The sequence below is a fragment of the Temnothorax curvispinosus genome, unplaced genomic scaffold, assembly GCF_003070985.1.
Source record: "Temnothorax curvispinosus isolate PA1 unplaced genomic scaffold, ASM307098v1 QBEX01009282.1, whole genome shotgun sequence".
Taxonomy (NCBI): domain Eukaryota; kingdom Metazoa; phylum Arthropoda; class Insecta; order Hymenoptera; family Formicidae; genus Temnothorax; species Temnothorax curvispinosus.
The window spans coordinates 325,550-336,152 of NW_020219062.1; positions in this window are offsets into that span (position 1 = coordinate 325,550).

Here is a 10,603-nt window from a genome sequence, read left to right on the forward strand (position 1 = left end):
AGAGAGTAGACGGGTTTTTCTTTTCTCAGGTCCGCACGTTAAAAGGGTTAACGAGTCGCGAGACGCAATATACGAAAGTGAACGCGACACAGGGCAGAGCGGAATGTATACGAATATATATGCACGTGCATGATTTACGACTTCCTTCTGTATTGACCGTCTCGTTCCTCCGGTGGGACCTATACGGGCGGCCGCAACGAGGGGAACCGGACCGGAGGGGAAGGTCTGACCCCGGGCGGGCATATACCTGGTTTGCATATTCGCCACTGCACAACCCGCGGTGGCGGTTATACATCATGCATCCGCAACGCGGTCCCGGCGAGTCGCGGCGACGCGCAAGTGCAACGGTGCACCCACACGGTGCATCCATCCGTGTCGTGCCGACACGCGTGGTGCTGCGCACATGCACGGACATGGGCGCGATGTAAGAGTGTGTGTTTGTGTGGAGGGTGAAGGGATGCACCATACCTGCAGCCGATTCCTCGTAGAATCTCTCTTTCTCTCTCTCTCTCCCTCTTGTCCTGTCTCGTTCCGTCGCGTTGTCTCTCATCTCCCCTTTCCCCTCCCCGCAGTATCGAAGATCCCCGCAGAAGGGATTCACGATCCGACGATAGTTCAGGCGAATTTGCATCTCTGGAATCCGCGACGTGGGTAGCGGCAACCCCCTGCGACCGCGTGTGGCAACCTTCTCCTCCACCTCCTTCGCTTCTCTCCTCGAGACCATTCCACTGGTGCTTTCGCCGCCACAGGTACGAATTCCACGTGGTCCTCCGTACTCTTACGAGGACTACTGTCTACGTACCGAGAGCGAGAGATGTGCCTGTCGATTCCGGAGACGTATAATAATCGAGAAGGTAATAACCCTCGCGCGAGTTCCGATTGGGAATGTAACCTTTGTTGACCAGCGATGGTTAGCAAGTAAACACACCGATGTTCTTTATCGAACGTAATAATCAGTGTTGAATGTCTACGCGAGAAGTAACGTACAAAATGATAGTCCTCGTGTAGAGCAGGTAAATCTTTTATCTATAATCAGTATGGGCGATAGACAGTCTGCGCGGACATTGTATTCGACTCGAAAAGATTAAATCTTACTAAAATCGCGATTATTATTTTCTGACTTATTTACTTTGTCATTATATTTAATTTCTACATCGCACTGTGTCAACGTGATGCATTTATTTTTAAATAATTTGCAATGTGTTTAAATCCAAATAGTTATTGTCATTAATTTGTTCTAATATAGATATGAATAATAATAAACACGTTATTATGCATATTTATATCAGAACAAATTAATGACGATAACTATTTGGATTTAAAGAAACAGCAAATTATTTAAAAGACGAGTGTGGACAAACAGTTACATTTAATTTATATTACGAAATCTGTTGGTGCTACGATTTTCACGATTGTCGCGGAAAAATCTGAAGGCGCGTCACGTCACGCGGTTTTATTTCCGAGAATTTCCTTGATCAGATCGATCTCACGGCTGGTCGCGATCGCAGGACATATTTATCGTCAACATTAGCATTATTCAGACACAAGGAACCCGCCGGCGAAGTGTATCCTTCGATCTTACGCCGCGAAACGGGCAGCTTCCCTTCTTCGAGACGCGCATTGATCTCGCACACGTTGGACAAGGCATCGACGTTAATGCACGTCGAATATGGCGATATGAGATCGTCAATGCGATCCTCTATAAGGGATATTTGTAGCCGGCCTCGCAAATGAAGCAGATCCTTATACTGTGCGTTATCTCTCCAGGGATCTTGTCGCTGTCGGTGATGCGATTTTGTGTTCTTAAAAAAAAGCTGTGAAATGTCTTTCTGCCGTACGAGAAATTAAATTAACAGTATATGCGCCAGAGACATTTTCGTTTAATTAATACAATAATAAACGTATACCATTATAAGTTATAATATTAAATTCTTTGGATATTGAAGCATTTCTGTTAAATACGCTGCGCACCAATTTTGTCATTTATTATATACATAATTTCTATATATAGCATTAAAATATGTTAAATTATTTTTTTTATTTGTTGAAGATATTATATTAAATAGTTATTTTACTAAGTAATCACTAAATTATATTGTTATTTAATTAAGTACTTCATCATTCAATTAGATAATGTAAATCATAATGTAATTTCAAGATGTGACTCCAATTTTTAGCATTCATAGGAGAGTGGTTTATCATAAACATAACTTCGCCTAAGAGATGCCTAAAACGAAACGCTTGTATTCGGGTGAGAATCGCGCGGGCTCTCGGTTAACGTCTTGCACGTTATCGGCGCCGATCGCAGATATGGTGCCTACTTCGCTGTTCCAGGAGGTCACAGAACTAATAGACCACCTTCTTCGTGCGCGATCGCCGTACACTACGGGCCTCTTAGCGCCTCTCTCGCGACCATCTACATACGACCACGATCCCGAGTTTCCCATAGATGCATTCTCCCGCACCTCCGCTGTGGGATCACGGGCCCCTCGTTATCCTCCCTTCTTCCGCCTTATCTTCACAACGATTAACACCATGTGGGTCCTTGGGATAGACAACCTCGATTCATACACATCGCAAAATCGTCTAATTTTTAATTTGATTTCTATCAATAAGTCTTGATATTCTTTGGTATTTTCAAGTGTGTCTACCGTTCGACAAAAATTTACCTTCATGACCGTTTACTCGATTTCCGTTAAACAATATTAATTTGATATATTTTTTTAAATATGTGTAGCTGCGACAGTTCTGTCTAAACATTCTGTATCTCACCTAATTTCATTTCAACGGTATCGTAGAATTGTGCCGGTATAGGAATGTGCGGCTGGTGCCGCATCGGTCGATTAAGAGCACGCATTTCACCCGCATCACGGTATACGGCGCATAGAAAGTACGCTGCGTCATCGTTCCCGGTGTTAAAAGGGTTAATCGGTTCCTGTTCCGACTATCGCGCGACCGCGCCACTACGCGAAAGGACAAAGCCTGAACGCATCGATAATATCCATGTACCTGCGCGGCTAATAGAAAATCGAGGTAGTGACGCGCGAATAACCTTTAGCGAGGGCGTAACGAATCGCTTTAGATGGTTATTATTACGAGATCTTCGGAATTATCACCCGTGGTGTGTGGCAAAATTTACGGGGGTATGGACACTTCCCACGAAGCGTGACGTGTTTTGTGTACAGACATAGTGTAAACATGCATGTTTGAAATAGGTAAGTCTATAGCTAATTTAATCAGGGGGTATTGATAGTGTAAAATTATCCGTATATATACGTATGTTGTGCGAGTATCTATTTTGTTATTTTTGTTCTGGACGGGACATAATTTCTATAAGCGCAACGAATACCACAATAGAATACTGATAGAATATTAATAATAAGTATAAATATTAATAATAATTTATGAGTATTAATATTGACAGTGAAATAATTTTCTATGAATTGATATGCGTTTCCTGCAATATCGGTTCGATTTTATACAGATTCATGGATCATCAACTAAAATTATACACGTATTATACACGTATTACCATCAATTGCTTTGACCTCGGGGGGGCTTTTAAGCTGCTCGAATTAACATTAATGCACGCTGCGTAATCGTGTTTTATTACCTCGAGAATTTGTGTAATCTATAAGTTTGCTACCAAAGCAACACTTTCGCTGCCATAGTTTATTGAGCAATTGACGCTAATGAATCAATCAGAGTATCTCGGTCAGGTCGTAAAATGCCAATGTCATTAGGACAGTTACATAATACATTATTGTGGACATTAAGCGCACAATAAATTTGGCTTATTTTTGATAAACGAATAAATATCTTCTGTTTTTCCTGTCAGTGTTAAAAATTCTTTTGCTAACTTTTAAAAATCACGTTTGCCGATATCGCACGAGATGATTTCTCGAGATAAAATTGGAATATTCTAAACTGATCGTACAAATGATTGAAAGGCCATAAGTTTAAGTATCGGGGAATACGCGGGCACGAGTGAATCACTTGTTTAAGTTAAGGGAAAACGCATTTGCCCGCGCGCGCAGTTTCCCGAAGTGTCAGGTTTATCCGCAAGAACCCGGCAGATTTACTGGTCACTCCGCAGCGGCGGACTCTAATTTTACGCGTGCAAAAATAATGGCCGCCTGGCTATACGCGGCGCAAAAACGCTCAGGTGCGGTTACGGCACTCGATAAGCACGCGCTGCGTTTCCCTGGCGCGCGATCTGACCGCGGCCGCGCGGGAAAAAGCACGATAAGTGGAGGCGATAAATCGCCGAAGCGAACAGCCCAGCTCGTTGAGCCGGCGTACCGTTTATTACCCGTGGAAAGTAGCAAAAATGTTGCTATCGGTTTGGAAAACGTTAAACCCGAACGGTCGACACAGGTGTGTGGATTAGAAAATACGTAGTGAGGTAGGCGATGTGAATAATCCAAATTCAACTGAGAAAGAGAAGCTACATATTGTTAGCAATATTGGTACGCACAACGCACCACAAACACTGAATGTTTTAAATGCTCATTGTTCACCATTCCATTTGATGTGAGGTAAGTTTTAATATCGCTTTTGATCGCTTTGCTACGCGGCGGGCCATGATGCTACACTAACCCGTTGGAACGTTGTAAAATTAATTTACGCTTGTCGTGCTCAGCCAGTAGTAAAACGCAGTATCGTTTCCTTCCTCTCCATTTCTCTCCGCTCGGTTGACCGTGCCGTGCATTAAGCGCCTGAGAGTGAAACGATACGAGAGCGAGGTCTCAGATTCGAGCATCGTGAGTGTGTTGCAATGCAATTTCCATACATCTCTTTTAGTTTACTGTCTAATATGTTATTTGTTGTACTAACTATTTTCCAGATAGCATATCCCAAAAATTTGAAAATGAACGAAATTAAGTTTCCAATTTCTTATTATTTTTCTTATTATGTTTTCTATCAGTTGAGTTTCACATTTCACGCGGATTACTCATTAATAGACTTGTAAAATTAACGAGCAGAAGCAGATTGCTCGTTAATAAGTTCGTAAAATCGGTTACTGCGGTTTCGCTGTATTTGGAATTAATATGGATTTTGCGCGAGATAATCTCATTCGCGCTGCTTTATACGCGGGATTAGTTTGCGTCTGATGAGAGAAGATAGATCCTAGGTGAGCATCTACGAGGTGCTTACGCCTCGTGGGAGTCATCGCGCGATCGCGTGTGGAAGAACGGCAATGCGGCTGCTCGGTCGCCGCGCCAGTCGCGTGATAATTCGCGACGACCACCGACGAAGTTTCCACGATCGATCGTCGAAAAATTCGCGGCTTCTTCGGCAGTGACCCTCTTCGAAAGGCCATTGCACCTGGCGTTGCATACAACGGAAAATCAAAATAAAATCGAAATTAGGGAGTTTCAATATTTATACGTATCGATTGGGAATATCGCTGAATTATTACAGTATCAATCCTCTCAATTTCAAATAATTTTTAACCTTGTCGGACAAAAAAAGAATAATATTTATTTAAACAATTTTTTGAAATTAAAGTACGAGTTTTGCATTTGTTACATGATTAAATATTAGACGTTAAAACAATCATATTATCAAGATTAGAAGAAACAGTTCTGATAGGTGACATAATAATGAGGAATAATACAAAACTTTTTTTATTTAATATCCTCTAAAATTATTATTTCTTTAATATATACCATTATTTTTCCGATATACATTCATACGCACTTTGTAAGCTACATATATGCAGAGTGAAGAATTCAATGTTATCTTCAGCGCGAAAAATTGTTCGCGACGGCGCAATGGCTCTCGTAGGTAACCGCGACAGGGGCCATTGGCCTTCTGCACTGTAAAAAACGCAGAACGATAGATAGTAAAACGAACGATAGATAGGGATAAGGACACCGAGAGAAGAGGGATAAATTACCGGTGATAGAATAGAACGTACTCGGCGCGAGGTAAGAAGTCGGCAGAGGGGACGTGGGGAAGGGTCGAACCCGAGAGAAGGTGGGAGAAACCGCGACTGTCGGGATGGGGCACGGGGGGGAGAGAAGTGGAAGGAGACTCCTTTCGACCTCTGCCAGAGACCCCACGGTGAACCCCGCCCGAGGCGAGGGGTCAGTCACCTATTCCTCTCTCTCCACGCGGCCTTTTACCGCGGCACAACAGGCTAATTACGCCTGATTACGTACCCGTTTTCAGACGTGTACGCGTATATGTTCCTGGCCGTGCCAGGATCTCTCTCTCTCTCTCTCCCTCTCTCTCTTTCTCATTCTCCCCTTTTCTCCCTCTCTTTCTCTCTTTTTATTTTCCGCGGTTTGTCGCGTCTTCGAAGAAACCTGGTGGGACACTTTGGCCTACCCCAGTCGTACCTTTAGCAGCCTGACGCATCTCGTAACAGGGGAATTGACACTTTTACGAAAGCATCGTGCTACGGCTTGGCCTGTCATTACGCGAACATGGCGCGTGCGTCGTACCTCAGGCCAGAAACGACCTGTCCCCTCTGCAGCACGCCGCGCCGGCGACGAGATCGATAACGAGAGGGAGAGGTAAGAGAAGGCGGCGAGGAGAAGACGGCCGGAGTGCTAAATCGTTTCGTCGATGCACGCCCGGTTGAGGAAGGTTACGTTCTTCGCCGCGTCGTCAATGAAATTCTTTGCGTTAGCCGTTTATAGGACGAAATATTTCGGGTTCAAGGAAAATCGACTATCAATTTTTTTATCTTTAAATTCTCCGCGCGATAGATCGTTTATCTTTAAACTATAGTTTTTTTTATTATAATGTATTATATTATAGAGAAAGAGATAAAAACAGCTCTATTAGAGATGCAATTAATTGATATATTGAAGCGGCTGCTTGTATACATAACATCACAAAAAATCTCCAAGTTTACTTTTGAATTACTTACAAATTCTTGAATGGTTTTAATTCAGTTTTTATGAGGTGATTGCTACTAACAGGCATAATTTTGTTAAGTATACCTTGTATACCTTTTAAAGTTGTTCTCTTTACCGCACAACAAACCATACCTAATAAATGCGTTATACGGAAATTGCGGGAGATTCGAAACCGTTGTTAACGTTACGCGGAGTATCCTCTCAACGACGTAATAACTCGAAAGCCGAGTGAGCCTGGCTTCGGGCGCTAATAAATTTTCACGCTATCTTTCTGGTCGCGGAACGCATCTTATAGCGCGTCCGTTCGCGTATTTCGCGTAATATTTATGTCAAACGCGTCCACTCGATTACGACACTTGATGGATCAGAAGCAACAATAAGTCGAGAGACTCTTTTTAGATCACAGTGATGATTTTCTTGTTCCCCCTCGATACGATCTAAGACGATCTCCACTCTCCTTCTCTCTCTTCCCTCCTCTCTCTCTCTCTTTCTCTTTGCGAATTGCATCGTGAGAAACGGAGGAGCCCGACGCCTGGCCATCGTGAGCTGCCCACCGAGCGCGATTGCACCGCCGTAGATCACCTTTATTTGCATCTGCACGACGTACCGTTGCATCCGGAGCGGCTACCTGAGTCCGCCGCCTGATAATTATTGTCTACACGGAAGGCGCGGAGTGCCCTCCGACGCGGCCGAACGATGAAGACGTCGTTCCCAGCTTATAGCGCACGGTGGCTCGCGTCCCGTTTTCGCGCGTATAACGACGTAAATTTCCGCGTTAATCCGCCCGATCAAAACGCTTGTCGTTTCAGCGAAGATCCACTTCAAGATTGCCGAATCCTCTCGCCACATAACGAAATAGTTTCGTCGCTGTGATCGACGTTCCGAAACGCGTATTCCTGTTCTCTATGAGAGATGTTGGAACGCGATTTCTGAATTCGTATGCTGATCATCTGTAAAATCGTTTATTTTCGACAAGATACAGAAAATTATTTCTACTTATGTTATTTATTTTTCAACTGGAAGAGATCTTTCATCAAATACAATTATGATTGATATTTATCTGTTCTTTCTACCGCCATAAGGAAGTTTGAAACTGGGTACGAAGTTATATAACATTACACTATAGTCAATGCTTTAAAGAAATGTGTTAGTCCGTCACGGGAATTGGAACGTCGCGACGCGTATAAGGAACATCTTAATTAAATTATAATTGTAAACAGATTTATATCTGAGAAGATCTCCATTTTTAATCCGCTTATCCTGCCGAGCATCGTAGATGTGATTCAAACGCGGTTCCGCGTTTTTATGCCGGTTGTAAAAAACTTATGCAATTATAAGTTCCGCTCGCGTTACATAATTAATATACAGTGACGCGAGCGTATACCTCGTTGTGCCTCACAATCGAATCGTTACGCATTATTTCGCGCGCGCCTGCTGGGAAATTGCAAAATCCTAAGGCTTCGTGCCTCGTTCTTTACGTGGCCGATAACGCGCGCACTGAGACCGCAAGGTAATAAATTTCCGTAAAGCGCAATAAAACGGAAGGATCAGGCGGTACGCGAGAGGGCAGTCCGTCGAAACGTCGAAACGAGGGAAGAATCGTATACGTTTCTCGCCGAGTGCCATATTCGTATTGTAACGGAGATGTAAAACCGCATTTTGGCACGTAACGTAATCATTACGAAGCCGCGCCGTCGATTCACTTGAAGAGAAATTATTAATGGATATTCCTGGAACATAGATAGACCCTCATTTCCCAATGATTACCCGTCATTTATTCGTAATCGTCGTGGAAAGCTTTGTCAGTGCCCAATAACGTGCGTTTATTTCTAAGGTATTGCCTTCAGCCATATTCCACATACTTGTTGCGGTTAAGCATTGATGAACTGTCGTCATTTTTATTTCAACTTTTTAGTACAAACAATAATTATGCAGCACGCTTGAAATCGGAATTTCTCCCAGATTAATTTCTTTTCTTATGATAAAAGCCGATTTGTCGTTCTTACACATTTTTATATACCGTTATGTGCTTATCGATCGTAAGTTTGCAATTATATCTGGTGCTCATTCGTGAATCTGCTTACAATTATGTGACAGTGCGTTTGTAATTATATGCACAATCGCGATAACAGAGCGCGAGGGAACTGTTCCATGACCCCCGAATGAGTCGGTCAATTTCGAATCTCGCTGAGTCAAGTCAAAAGCCGAGCGTGAATCGCGCGCTGCAAACTCCATTCTTCGTTGCGCGCCAGAGTTCCGTTTTCAGAAGCCGGCAACGGCCGGCAGGATGCGCGTCGTTGCGCCTTATAAAGAGGCGCGCTAAGCTTATCTGCGCTCGTCGGTCGGTCGCGTCGCGCTCTTTTACCCCGAACCCGGACAGGCCGGGTCCGGGGTCCGGGGCTCTCTTGTGCCGGAGGAAAGCCTTGACGCGCCTGGCCGATTAGCATACGCCCGGGTACTCAGCGTGTCGTCCCCCTCGTTCCCTTGCACTTGCGCCGGGAACGCACCGGCGAGCACACGCTCTGGCTGTATAAGGCCGTATAATTCAATGCGCGCCGGCGTCTCCTTTCGCCGGGCGAAACGCAAAACGCGCGCGGCTGTCATCGCTAACCAGATCGTTATCCGGCGCTGCGCGCGGACGTTCCCCGCCGATCCCGCGCGCGCGCTCGCGGGACCGGGACGACTTCGGGCTTGGAATCCTGACCGGCTGAAAAACTGATATCGATCTCGCCTTTGTGTGTGCCACGACGTCACGCATTTGCATGCGTGATCGTGCGCCGCGAGAGTCGTCGTCTCGCGACGAATCTCTTCGAATCTGCCATGCTTATAACATCCGCGGTCGTTGCGGAGAATGCAACGTGGACGCAGCATCATAATAACGAGAATCGCGGTTGAGCGGTTTAGAGAGATCCGCGGGAGATATATATGCTGTTGTTGGGGTGATCTCATTAACGAGATTGTGAAAACTGATATTACTATTGCCGGTGTCATAATTAATACCCCTACTGCATTTGTACACGATGTGGCAGAATGTAACATAATGCAGTCGATTTATGTCTGTACTTTTATACAGACAAATTTAGTAAGCGGTATCTAATAATTGATTGTAGTTATGTGAATTGATTGATTGAATAGATTTTGATAAATGGTAGCAAAGCTATTGGGGGAAAAAACGTTGCCTCAAAGTACACACTTTCAGGAATCTCAGAAAAATATTCGGGCTGTATTGAAGCTATATAAAATGCACAGGATAATTAAGGATTTAAAAAAAGGATTTTAAAAAATTCAATATTTGACTTCTTTAATTATTAAGAGAAATATCTTAATTATATTTATAATTACTATTAACTAAATATTGCTATACAAACATCTTGGAAAATTATAGGAAATTTTTGAATGCATTAGTTTCGAAATATCTGCAAATTTGTATTTATTATCGCTACTTCACCGTTATTTTCTATTATCTCTTTCAAATGCTTATTGTTGTCAGATTTTTTTCTTTCTTCCTTATATCAATTTATTCATAAACGCAACACAATCGACCAACGTTGCGTCATATTATCACGACGCAGCACCTAGGCAAGTATCGATGAAAAAAGTGCTAAGGAGCGAAACCATCCGTCTTCGTACGATAGCCATCGTTTCTGCGACCTGATTTCAGATAGATCGATTTATTATCATCGATCGAACGTAATAGCGCTCGATCGATGTAGAAACACACCACCGTCGTC